The sequence below is a fragment of the Meleagris gallopavo genome, chromosome 1 (genome assembly GCF_000146605.3).
Source record: "Meleagris gallopavo isolate NT-WF06-2002-E0010 breed Aviagen turkey brand Nicholas breeding stock chromosome 1, Turkey_5.1, whole genome shotgun sequence".
NCBI lineage: Eukaryota > Metazoa > Chordata > Aves > Galliformes > Phasianidae > Meleagris > Meleagris gallopavo.
Genome location: NC_015011.2, coordinates 651942 through 662500, shown reverse-complemented (window position 1 = coordinate 662500; position 10559 = coordinate 651942). Strand labels below are relative to the sequence as shown.

At 53.3% G+C, this 10559-nt stretch overlaps 1 protein-coding gene across 3 annotated transcripts in view; it reads right to left on the bottom strand.

Annotated features, from left to right (window-relative positions):
• Positions 1-7139: 7139 nt before the first annotated feature.
• Positions 7140-10559, bottom strand: part of PPP6R2 (protein phosphatase 6 regulatory subunit 2) — a 71571-nt gene continuing 68151 nt past the window's right edge. For all 3 annotated transcript variants that reach the window (XM_010728788.3, XM_010728906.2, XM_010728840.3), the window contains one exon: positions 7140-9570. The gene's annotated coding sequence lies outside the window, so the exon portion shown is untranslated. The remainder of the gene's footprint in view (positions 9571-10559) is intronic.

The following is a 10559-nucleotide window of genomic DNA, read 5'->3' as shown; positions in this document are numbered from 1 at the left end:
ACACCAGGGAGAAAAGGCAGTCGTTGAAAAACCTGTCCCTCGTATACGCACAGATAGAGACACAGACATTGCTTACAAAGACCCGGCTTCGACGTTTAAGGGCAGTGTGGGGAGGAAGAGGCTCTCCCCTCTCCCATGGCAATGCACTGCGTGCATCCCCTCCCCTCCCCCACCGTGTGGGGCTCTGCCACGACCCCCCCCTCCTCCCCCCAAACCTCAGGATTCCCTCTGCGATTCTTATTGCTATACGGAGTGCAGCCAGTGTGGGGTTGAGGAAGATGAAGCCCTGTAAGCAAAAGGCTCACTGGGGAGAGGCTGTGGGGACACTGAGACCCAATGCTGGGATGGGGAGGGGGGCTGAAAGGGGTGGGGGCTGAGCCTGGGGCTGCTGTGGGGTCAAGAGTGGGATGGGAACATGGTAACAACAGGACTGGTGTGCTGGCACCCAGATGGGGACCGCTGCGGTGCCAAGAGTGGGGCTGCTATGGGGTCAACAGTGGGACTGCCACGGGGTCAGTGCTGGGACTGCTATGGGGTCCCAACTGGGACCACCATGGTGCCAATACTGGGACCGCCATGGTGCCAACACCATCACCATTGCAATGCCAACAGTGGGGCTGCCATGGGGTCAACAGTGTGGCTGCCAAGGAGTCGATGCTGGGACTGCTATGGGGTCCCAAGTTGGGACCACCATGGTGCCAACACTGGAACCACCATGGTGACAACATTAAGACTGCCATGGGGTCAACACTGGGACCACTGTGGTGCCAATAGTGGGACTGCCATGGTGCCAACACCATCACCATTGCAGTGCCAACACTGGAACCACCATGGGGTCAACACTGGAACCACCATGGGGTCAACACTGGAACCACCATGGTGCCAACACCAAGACTGCCAAAGTGCCCAAACCTCCACCACCGTGGTGCCAACACTGGGACAGCCTTGGTGCCAACACCAGGACTGCCACTGTGCCAATGCTGGAACTGCCACGGTGACACCAGCATCACCACCCCAGGATGGCAGTGGCTTTCTGTGCCCAACAGGGCAATCGATCCTTTTGGAAACGTTTTGGGTCACTCTGATTGAAAGCAGCAATTTGGGTGCTGGCAGTGGTTTGGGGTCCTGGCAGGGTGCAGAACACCCAGATTGTGAAATGGATGGAAAAACAGCTCCGGAGCGAAGGAATTCAGAGTTCTCCATTTATATCCATATCAGTGGTCCCTGTGTGCACAGCTCGGGGTGGGGGAAAAGACATGGAAGCATTCGGGTGCTCCCCACCCCTCACGTGAACAAGGCCACGTGGCCCCACAGCCAGACAGTGACCCAGCACTGCCATCCCCATCCCTGCATCTCCACACACAGCACGGAGCTCCCAGCACAGCTCCCACCCAGCACAGAGCTATGGCCCACCCCAGTATGGCTCCATCCCATCCCAGTATGGCTCCATCCCATCCCAGTATGGTTCCATCCCATCCCAGTATGGCTCTGTCCCATCCCAGTATGGCTCCGTCCCATCCCAGCATGGCTCCGTCCCATCCCAGCATGGCTCCGTCCCATCCCAGTATGGTTCCGTCCCATCCCAGTATGGCTCTGTCCCATCCCAGCATGGCTCCGTCCCATCCCAGTATGGTTCCATCCCATCCCAGCATGGCTCCGTCCCATGCCAGTATGGCTCCGTTCCATCCCAGTATGGCTCCGTTCCTTCCCAGTATGGCTCCGTTCCTTCCCAGCATGGCTCCGTCCCATGCCAGTATGGCTCCGTTCCATCCCAGTATGGCTCCGTTCCTTCCCAGTATGGCTCCATCCCCTCCCAGCACGACTCTGTCCCATCCCATCCTAGCACAGTCCCATCCCACTCCCACAGAGCTCCTCTCCATCCCAGTTCCATCCCATCATGGAGCTCCATCCCAGCACAGAACCATCTGAGCACAGAGTTCCATCCCGTCCCAGTACAGAACTCCATCCCAGTACAGTGCTCCTTTCCATCCCAGTTCCATCCCATGATAGAGCTCCACTCCAGCACAGCTCCATTTCAAAACAGAGCTCCATCCCAGCACAGCTCCATCCCAGTACAGAGCTCCATCCCAGTTCTGTCCCATTCCAGCACAGCCCCATCCCAGTACAGAGCTCCTCCCCATCCCAGTTCCACCCCATCGTGGAGCTCCATTCCAGCACAGCCCCATCAGAGCAGCCTCTGATGTGTAACATGGAACACTGGAACGTTTCCATTCAGTTCAGCTCTACTATTTTGCTGCTGAGGGTGAAGCTGAACTGCAGCTTCTCAGCATTATTTTCTCCGTGTTCTACAGAAACAATAATAATAATCTTTTCTTGACAAAAATCAGGATTTGGATGAGGAATATTTATATTTGATAGGGGAAAATATTTACATGCCGTACGGACAAATGAGGCTTTTTTTTTTTTAAATTACAAATTAAATAGCAATTAAATATTTCCTATTAAACATTATTCTATTCCAGCACAGGACGACGCATCATCATCGGGTTCTCAAGAATGGAGTTACGTAGGCATGGGGATGGGGTGAGCACCCCAAGAATGGCGATGGTGTGAGCATTCTGGGGACGTGGGGGTGATGTGAGCATCCCAAGAACATGGGGATGGTGAGCATCCCAAGGTGGGGGATGGTGTGAGCATTCTGGGGACGTGGGGGTGATGTGAGCACCCCGAGAACATGGGGATGGTGTGAGCAACCCAAGATTATGGGGATGGCGTGAACATTCCGGGGACATGGGGGTGATGTGAGCACCCCTAAGATCATGGGGACACTGTGAGCAGCCCAAGGTGGGTGATGAAGTGAACATTCTGGGGACGTGGGGGTGATGTGAGCACCCCAAGAACATGGGGATGGTGTGAGCAACCCAAGATGAGTGATGGTGTGAGCACCCCGAGATCATGGGGATGGTGAACGGGAACATGGGGACTGTGTGAGCACCCCAAGATGGGTGGTGGTGTGAATATTCTGGGGATGTGGGGGTGATGTGAGCACCCCAAGAACATGGGGATGGTGTGGGCACCCCAAGACAGGTGATGATGTGGATATTCTGGGGATGTGGGGGTGATGTGAGCACCCCGAGAACATGGGGATGGTGTGAGCAGCCCAAGAGAGGTGATGAAGTGAACATTCTGGGGATATGGGGGTGATGTGAGCACCCCAAGAACATGGGGATGGTGTGAGCAACCCAAGATTATGGGGATGGCGTGAACATTCCGGGGACATGGGGGTGATGTGAGCACCACCAAGATCAAGGGGACACTGTGAGCAGCCCAAGGTGGGTGATGATGTGAACATTCTGGGAACGTGGGGGTGATGTGAGCACCCCTAAGATCATGGGGACACCGTGAGCACCCCAAGGTGGGTGATGATGTGAGCATTCTGGGGACGTGGTGGTGATGTGAGCAGCCCAAGAAGATGGGGATGTTGTGAGCACCCCAAGAATGGTGATGGTGTGAAGATTCTGGGGACATGGGGATGGTGTGAGTACCCCCAAGATCATGGGGACACCGTGAGCACCCCAAGAGAGGTGATGAAGTGAACATTCTGGGGATATGGGGGTGATGTGAGCACCCCAAGAACATGGGGATGGTGTGAGGAACCCAAGATGAGTGATGGTGTGAGCACCCCAAGATCATGGGGATGGTGAACAGGAACATGGGGACTGTGTGAGCACCCCAAGATGGGTGGTGGTGTGAATATTCTGGGGACGTGGGGGTGATGTGAGCACCCCAAGAACATGGGGATGGTGGGAGCACCCCAAGATGAGTGATGGTGTGAGCATTCTGGGGACGTGGGGGTGATGTGAGCATCCCTAGAAGATGGGGATGGTGTGAGCACCCCAAGACAGGTGATGATGTGGATATTCTGGGGATGTGGGGGTGATGTGAGCACCCCAAGAACATGGGGGTGATGTAAGCACCCCAAGAACAAGGGGATGGTGTGAGCACCCCAAGATGAGTGATGGTGTGAATACTCTGGGGATGTGGGGGTGATGTGAGCAGCCCAAGATGGGTGATGGTGTGAGCATTCTGGGGACGTGGGGACGATGTGGGCATCCCAAGGATATGGGGACAGTGGGAGTGAGTCCTGGGGAGGGAGGCAGAGGAGGAGAAGAGTGAGATGAACCACGATACCTCTTGTTGGATCCAGGGTGGTAATAAGGCACTGGGAACCACAGCGGGGTACTTGAAAATTACTCTGATGGCACGGGATCCTTCTGGCTCTCTTTCACTTTGCTTCTGGGTATCTGGAGATAAAAATTGACTCCGAAAGTGATTCCCGAGCTGGAACGAGAAGCAATCACTTCCAAACTCAAAGAAAGGCACTGATGTTCTGCCTGGAACTGTTATTGCTCTCCTTGCAGCAGGACGGGGCCGTGGTGGGAGGGAAGGATGCGACCCAAGAGGTGTCCCTAAACCCAACGTGGGATGCTGGGATGATGGCTGCAAGAAGCATGGAGTGTGAGGATGCCCTCCCACCCCCAGTGCCTTTGCTCCCAATCACACAACGGAACCCAACACCGAGCTATGAGCTGATGGCTGCACGCTCCTCTTGTGTGTGCTGTGCACATATTCAAGCCATCTGTTGTTACGGAGGCTTCAGTAAATGGATCGTGTGGGGGTCGTTAATTTGGTTAAAATGGTTTTCTGTTGTTTTGGAACGAACGAGTGACGTGAGCCACTGGGAGCCACTAGGAGCTACTGGGAGCCACTGGAAGCCATCGAGAGCCACCAAGAGCCACCAAGAGCCACTACAATCTAAGAGGGGACACTGGGAGCTACTAGGAGCAATTGGTAGCCACTGAGAGTGATTGAGAGTTAATGAGAGCTACTGGGAGCTACTGGGAGCCAGTGGGAGCCATTGGGAGCTACTGGGAGCCACCAAGAGCCACTAAGAGAGAAAAGGGGCAACTGGGAGCTACTGGGAGCCACTGGGATCCACTGGAAGCCAACGAGAGCCACCAAGAGCCACTAAGAGCTAAGAGGGGACACTGGGAGCCATTGAGAGCCATTGGGAGCTACTGGGAGCCACCACGAACTAAGAGGCATCTCTGGGAGCTTCTGGGAGACATTTGGAGCCATTGGGAGCCACCAAGAGCCACTAAGATCTAAGAGGGGCCACTGGGAGCTACTAGGAGCGATTGGTAGCCACTGAGAGCGATTGAGAGTTAATGAGAGCCACTGGGAGCTACTGGGAGCTATTGGGAGCCAGTGAGAGCCACCAAGAGCTAAGAGGGGCCACTGGGAGCTGGGAGGCATTGGAAGCCACTGAGTGATTGTGAGCGAGAGCCACTGGGAGCCACCAAGAGCTACTGAGAGCTACAGGAGGCCATTGCGAGCCACAGAGTGCAACTGAGAGCCACTGGGAGCAACTGAGAACCACTGAGAGTCACTGAGAGCCACTGGGAGCCACCGAGAGCCATGAGGGCCTTTGGGAGTCTGAGAGCAATTGAGAGCCACCAAGAACCACCAGGAGCCACTGAGAGTCACTGGGAGCGACTGAGAGCTACTGAGAGCTATGGGGTGGGGGTGGCATTGGGAACCACTGAGAGCAATTGAGAGCCACTGGAAGCCACTGGGAGCAACTGATTGCTACTGAGAGCAACTCAGAGTCACTGAGAGTCACTGAGAGTGATCAAGAGCCGCTGAGAGCCACCGAGAGCTACGGGGGGGCCATTCAGAGCCACTGGAAGCCACTGAGAACAACTGAGAATCACTGAGAGCCACTGGAAGCCATTTTAAGAGCAATTGAGAGCCACCAAGAGCTACTGGGGGCCACTGAGAATGACTGAGAGTCACTGGGAGCCACTGGGAGTGATTGAGAGCCACTGAGAGCCACCAAGAGCTATGGGAGGCCATTGGGAGCCACTGAGAGTAACTGAGAGCCACCAAGAGCCACTGAAAGCCACTGAAAGCAATTGGGAGCCACTGAGAACTACAGGGGGCCATTGGGAGCCACCGGGAGCCAGTGAGGGCCACCAAGAGCTTCGGGAGGGCATTGGGAGCCACTGGGAGCAATTGAGAGCCACCAAGAGCTACTGGGTGCCACTGAAAGTGATTGAGAGCCACCGAGGGCCACTAAGAGCCATCAAAAGCCACCGAGGGCCATTAGGAGCCACCAAGAGCTACCGAGGGCTACTGGGTGCCACCAAGAGCCACCAAGGGCCACTAGGAGCCACCAAGAGCCACCGAGGGCCACTGGGAGTCATGGAGAGCTGCCAACTGCAATTCAGAGCCCCTGGGAGATGTGTGGCTCCATCTGGGATATCCCATCCTGAGTTTGGTTTCATGAGGATCAGTGGCGTTGTGCATGAGAAGTCACTGCTATGAGAACCCACCAACAATAGGAAATCCCTACAGCACGACCAAGGCAGCCCTGCAGCTTTCAGAGAGCTCTGAACAACCAGCAACGAGAACAGAGCCGCCGAGAAAAGGTTTTTAATAGTTGACATCTGTCCAAACAGATGAGGAAATAATAAAGAGACGGGGAAGGATGTGCCCTTTACAAATGCCCCGCGGCTCCACGGAGAGATACAAAAACACATTTTGCACACAGTGCATCTCACCAACATCTTTATATGCAGGCTGGGAAAGGTGACAGGTAACAGTCATTGGGAAATGGTCAATTTTTGTACAACACTTAATGGAGAGGTCAGAGCAGTGCCGTAATGCCCTTCCAGCAGTGAGGTGAGTGAGTTCTGGGTGAGATAAGCGAACACATCGGAGCTTAACTGTTTGTTTTCCCTGCTTCCATCTGGCAGGAGGTTTCTATGCATACGTACATAGCAAATGCTGCTCAGGTTCCTGGGAACATCCCATCAGATGGCACCGTCGGCAGCTGCCACGGAGGGAAACCATCACCCAGAGATCACCTTCTCACTCCCTGAAACCTGGAAACTTCAGCCGCATCGAGTCAAAAAGAACTGCATCAAACCCAAAGAGTCTTAAAATGGTCACCGAGACAGATTGCAGAGATGGTTGAATACATTGGGTGTGCTTCTGGAGGCTCCCACTTCAGCTCAGACCTATAAAAACGGTGCATAACCCTGGAAATAAACTAAGGCACTGTCCATAATTAGCTAACGACGCACGGCTGCCCCGACCAAAAGTTGCTTTTTTTCTTTTTTTTTTTTTTTTGCAAGTTGCCATGCAGAGGTAAATCACAGCCCAAACCTCACTGTCAATGGTTTTTAACCTGCCAACCCTGTGCTCGGAGCTCACAGCACCCAGCTGGGCCGTGGCATGCTGTGATCCGAGGGACTGATCACCTGTGTGTGGGTTTGAGGACCTCACCTCTGGAGGACAGCAAAGGAATTCCAGCCCAGAACTCAATGCCACATCTTGGTACGAAGAGGGAATGCAGCACCAGCTCTCCGCCTTCGCTGCTCTCAGTGTGCAGCAAGGAAGAATTCAAGCACGAGGTCCAATTAAAAACCAAAGCAAAGAGAAATGTTGATTCAACCCCCCACTCCCTCCAGCCCGAGTTTCCATCTCGCTCTCACACCACATCACACTGCTCCAGCTTGCAATACCCAACTGTGTGTGTGCATAAACATACACGGAACCACACACACTGCAGGTATGTACCCACAGGCACACTCATACGTGTTCAAAACTAAAATTCTATAAGCCATACAGATGAGGACAGATTCCAAACGCTGCACGTAGAAGAGGAAGGACAGGGCTGAGTCTGACTTCATCGTTTCCTGATCAAACAGCACAGGTAGGGGGGCTTTTCTCACAGATACAGTTGGGCTCTGGGTCTGTTTTGCACTGCAGAGCCCTAAACCCAGCAAGGAGAAACCCTCTGGTTGGTGCTGAGTCCCTCAGTAAGTCCACTACACTTGCAGTCTGCTCGCTGCTAGGTTTGAAATACATCACAACGAGCTTCCCTTTAGACCTACAGGCTCAAAGCCAAAAGGTGGGAGAGGGCAACGGAAGGCACAGAGAGAGAAATCCTTGCACACCTCTGCAGCTCTGCTCCCAAAGCCAACCCCAACACAACAGAGCACGCAGGGACAGCGGAGCAGGGGCTCCTGTGATACCAGCCAGCACTGTGCTGCAAGGGGATGGCAGCATCTCATGCAAAAAGATGGTGTGTCAGGGGAACAAGGGAGATGAACACATGTCACGCTGGGAGGAAGATCCCATCGTGCTGCTGCAGGCCTGGTCACAGCTGCAGCACGGCAGAGCTCAGAGCCACCGATGGGACTGCGTGTGAGAAGGGACTGGACAAGTACACTGTCACCACCTGGAAGTTACTGGGACTGAGCCCCATAGCAGCCTTCCATCAGCTGCAGGGGTCAATATTTAACGAGTGCTTTCCTATAGTATCATTTTTGGGTGTTTAAAGAACGCCCTAACCTGGTTTCCAGAAAATCTCTAGCACCAATCCTCTGAAAATTAAGACTTCATCAAACACGTTGCCAACAAGGAACTCCAAACTACTCATCCTGGCCAAGAGTGGGACGGGTCTCTAATGAGCAAGCAGGGTAACGAAGCAGAAAGTGAGAGTTCTCCTTCCGTCACAAAGCATCTTTAAATTATTATTACGAGGAGGGAGGGGGAAGAGTTCCAGATCAACAGTGCTGTGCCACGCGAGCACCCAGGGATTGCAGCTGGGAGAAATCACAGCCATCAGCAGCACACAACCCCAATGCACCGCTTTCACACCGCCTCCTGTGCTCCCGTCTCCGGCTCTGGTGCTCTGAACCACACATCTTCCCTAAGAGCAAAAATGGAAAGGTGTAATGCTTGGGTATACAACAGCCTCGTGCCGCAGCTATGTCACCATCAGACACCGACCCTGCAGAGCAGAACGACTCCAGCAGTGAAAGCATTGCGTTCACCTCACCCCCAACACCCACCCAGGTCAGGAAAATCTCATATGCACTACATACAGATCACAGTTCAAAATAAAGGCTGTGTTTTCCTCGGAGCCCGAAGTCTGGCTAGGATGCCCCTTTGCTCATAACAACAGGTCGGAGTGAGGTACTTTTCATACTCACAGGGTAAAAGTCTCTCGTGGTGCACAGGTGAGAATACATTGGAAAAGAAGCTATTTGGCTACCTACGTGTCGAGCTTCATGCTTTTATTCCAAAGTGAACGGTTTTCCAGCTCAGATCTACTGAAAGAAGCAGCGCTGGATGCTGATGGGTGTGTGCCAGCACACGGCTTACACACCAGGCAGGTTGGCAGGAGACGGTGACCCCGGGGCTGCAGCAGCCCAACAGCTACACCTGTATGATCTGTGTGCACGAGTCCATCTGGCAAGGAGCTCAACGCAGAGACGGGGACAAAAACCAGAGCAGAGCTGGCACGGTCCTTACAGGATCGGGTCCTCCTGCCTGCACGGCAGGTCCTGTGCTGTGTGGGGAAGCACCCATCTGTAACTGACCTTGCTCCCAGGCAGCGTGAGGTGCAGTCCGGTGCTCTGTGCTGCTGTGCTCAACCATCCCACGTCCCCCAGCTCACCACGACCGCCTGCCCGGGTTGGGTAAAGTAACAGCAGGAGTCCTGTGCTGGGATCATTTCATTCTCCAATGTTGTCGCTAGGTACAAAGTGCAAAAGTGTTGCTGTTCCTGCATCCATTAAAAACTTTAAAAACAGAACAAAACAAACAGAAGAAAAAAAACAAAAAAACAAACAACAACAAAAAAACCAACAAAACAAAAACGAAAACAAAAAGGATTTTTCATAATAATCATTTGAAAATACAATAGTCTCCAAAAAAGCCAGCGAACACCTGATAACCTGTTTGTGCCATATCTGCTCTTGCTCCTGCACGGCAGCAGTCCGAAGCATCGCTCTCCTCTCGGCCGCGTTACCTTCTTTGCATACTCTGCAGCCAACGGAGGGCATCTGGGAGGTGGAGCTGCGATGGCTCAGACGGCAGAGGCCGACTGCTGAGGTCCTGCAGTGAACCAGCCTGCCTCTCACTGGCAGAGCACGGAGCAATTAATTCAGAGCCTGGCAGCTTCTGGAGACAGTCCAGCATGACAGCAGGTTGGCTACCTGGCCTCTGGCTTGGGACGATGTCAGTGATATCCCTCCCATCCCACAAAAAAACCCCTCCCTGCCTCGTCCCGTTTAAAGTGTTTGCATCTTTTTCCTCCTATGAAATGTTTCTGATAAGGCTTTATTGCTATACAAAAGCGGTGCAAATGCTGCCCAAAGGCAGCTCCATCAGGAACTTTGGTCACACGACTGTGGGACTGCTGTGTGCTGTCCGTGTCCCAGCGTTAGACCTGCTACCTTTCTGAAGAGAAGCTGAATACTGTGTGCAATAACACTAAGAAAATAGGACTGAACCCCAAATACAAAACAAAACCGAGGGAGAGAGGGAAGGGGACAGGAATTGAAGTTAGGCAGAAGGCTTGCTTGGGAAGAACCCCATCATTCCTGTGATGACTTAACTGATTGATGCTACATTTAGACAATGCGAGTGTCTTTCAGAACAGATTGTTGGTGTTGAAACTCCGTGTCTGGTCCTGAATGCCAGCTCTCTCATCAATGCAGCATTTATTAAAAAATAAAATT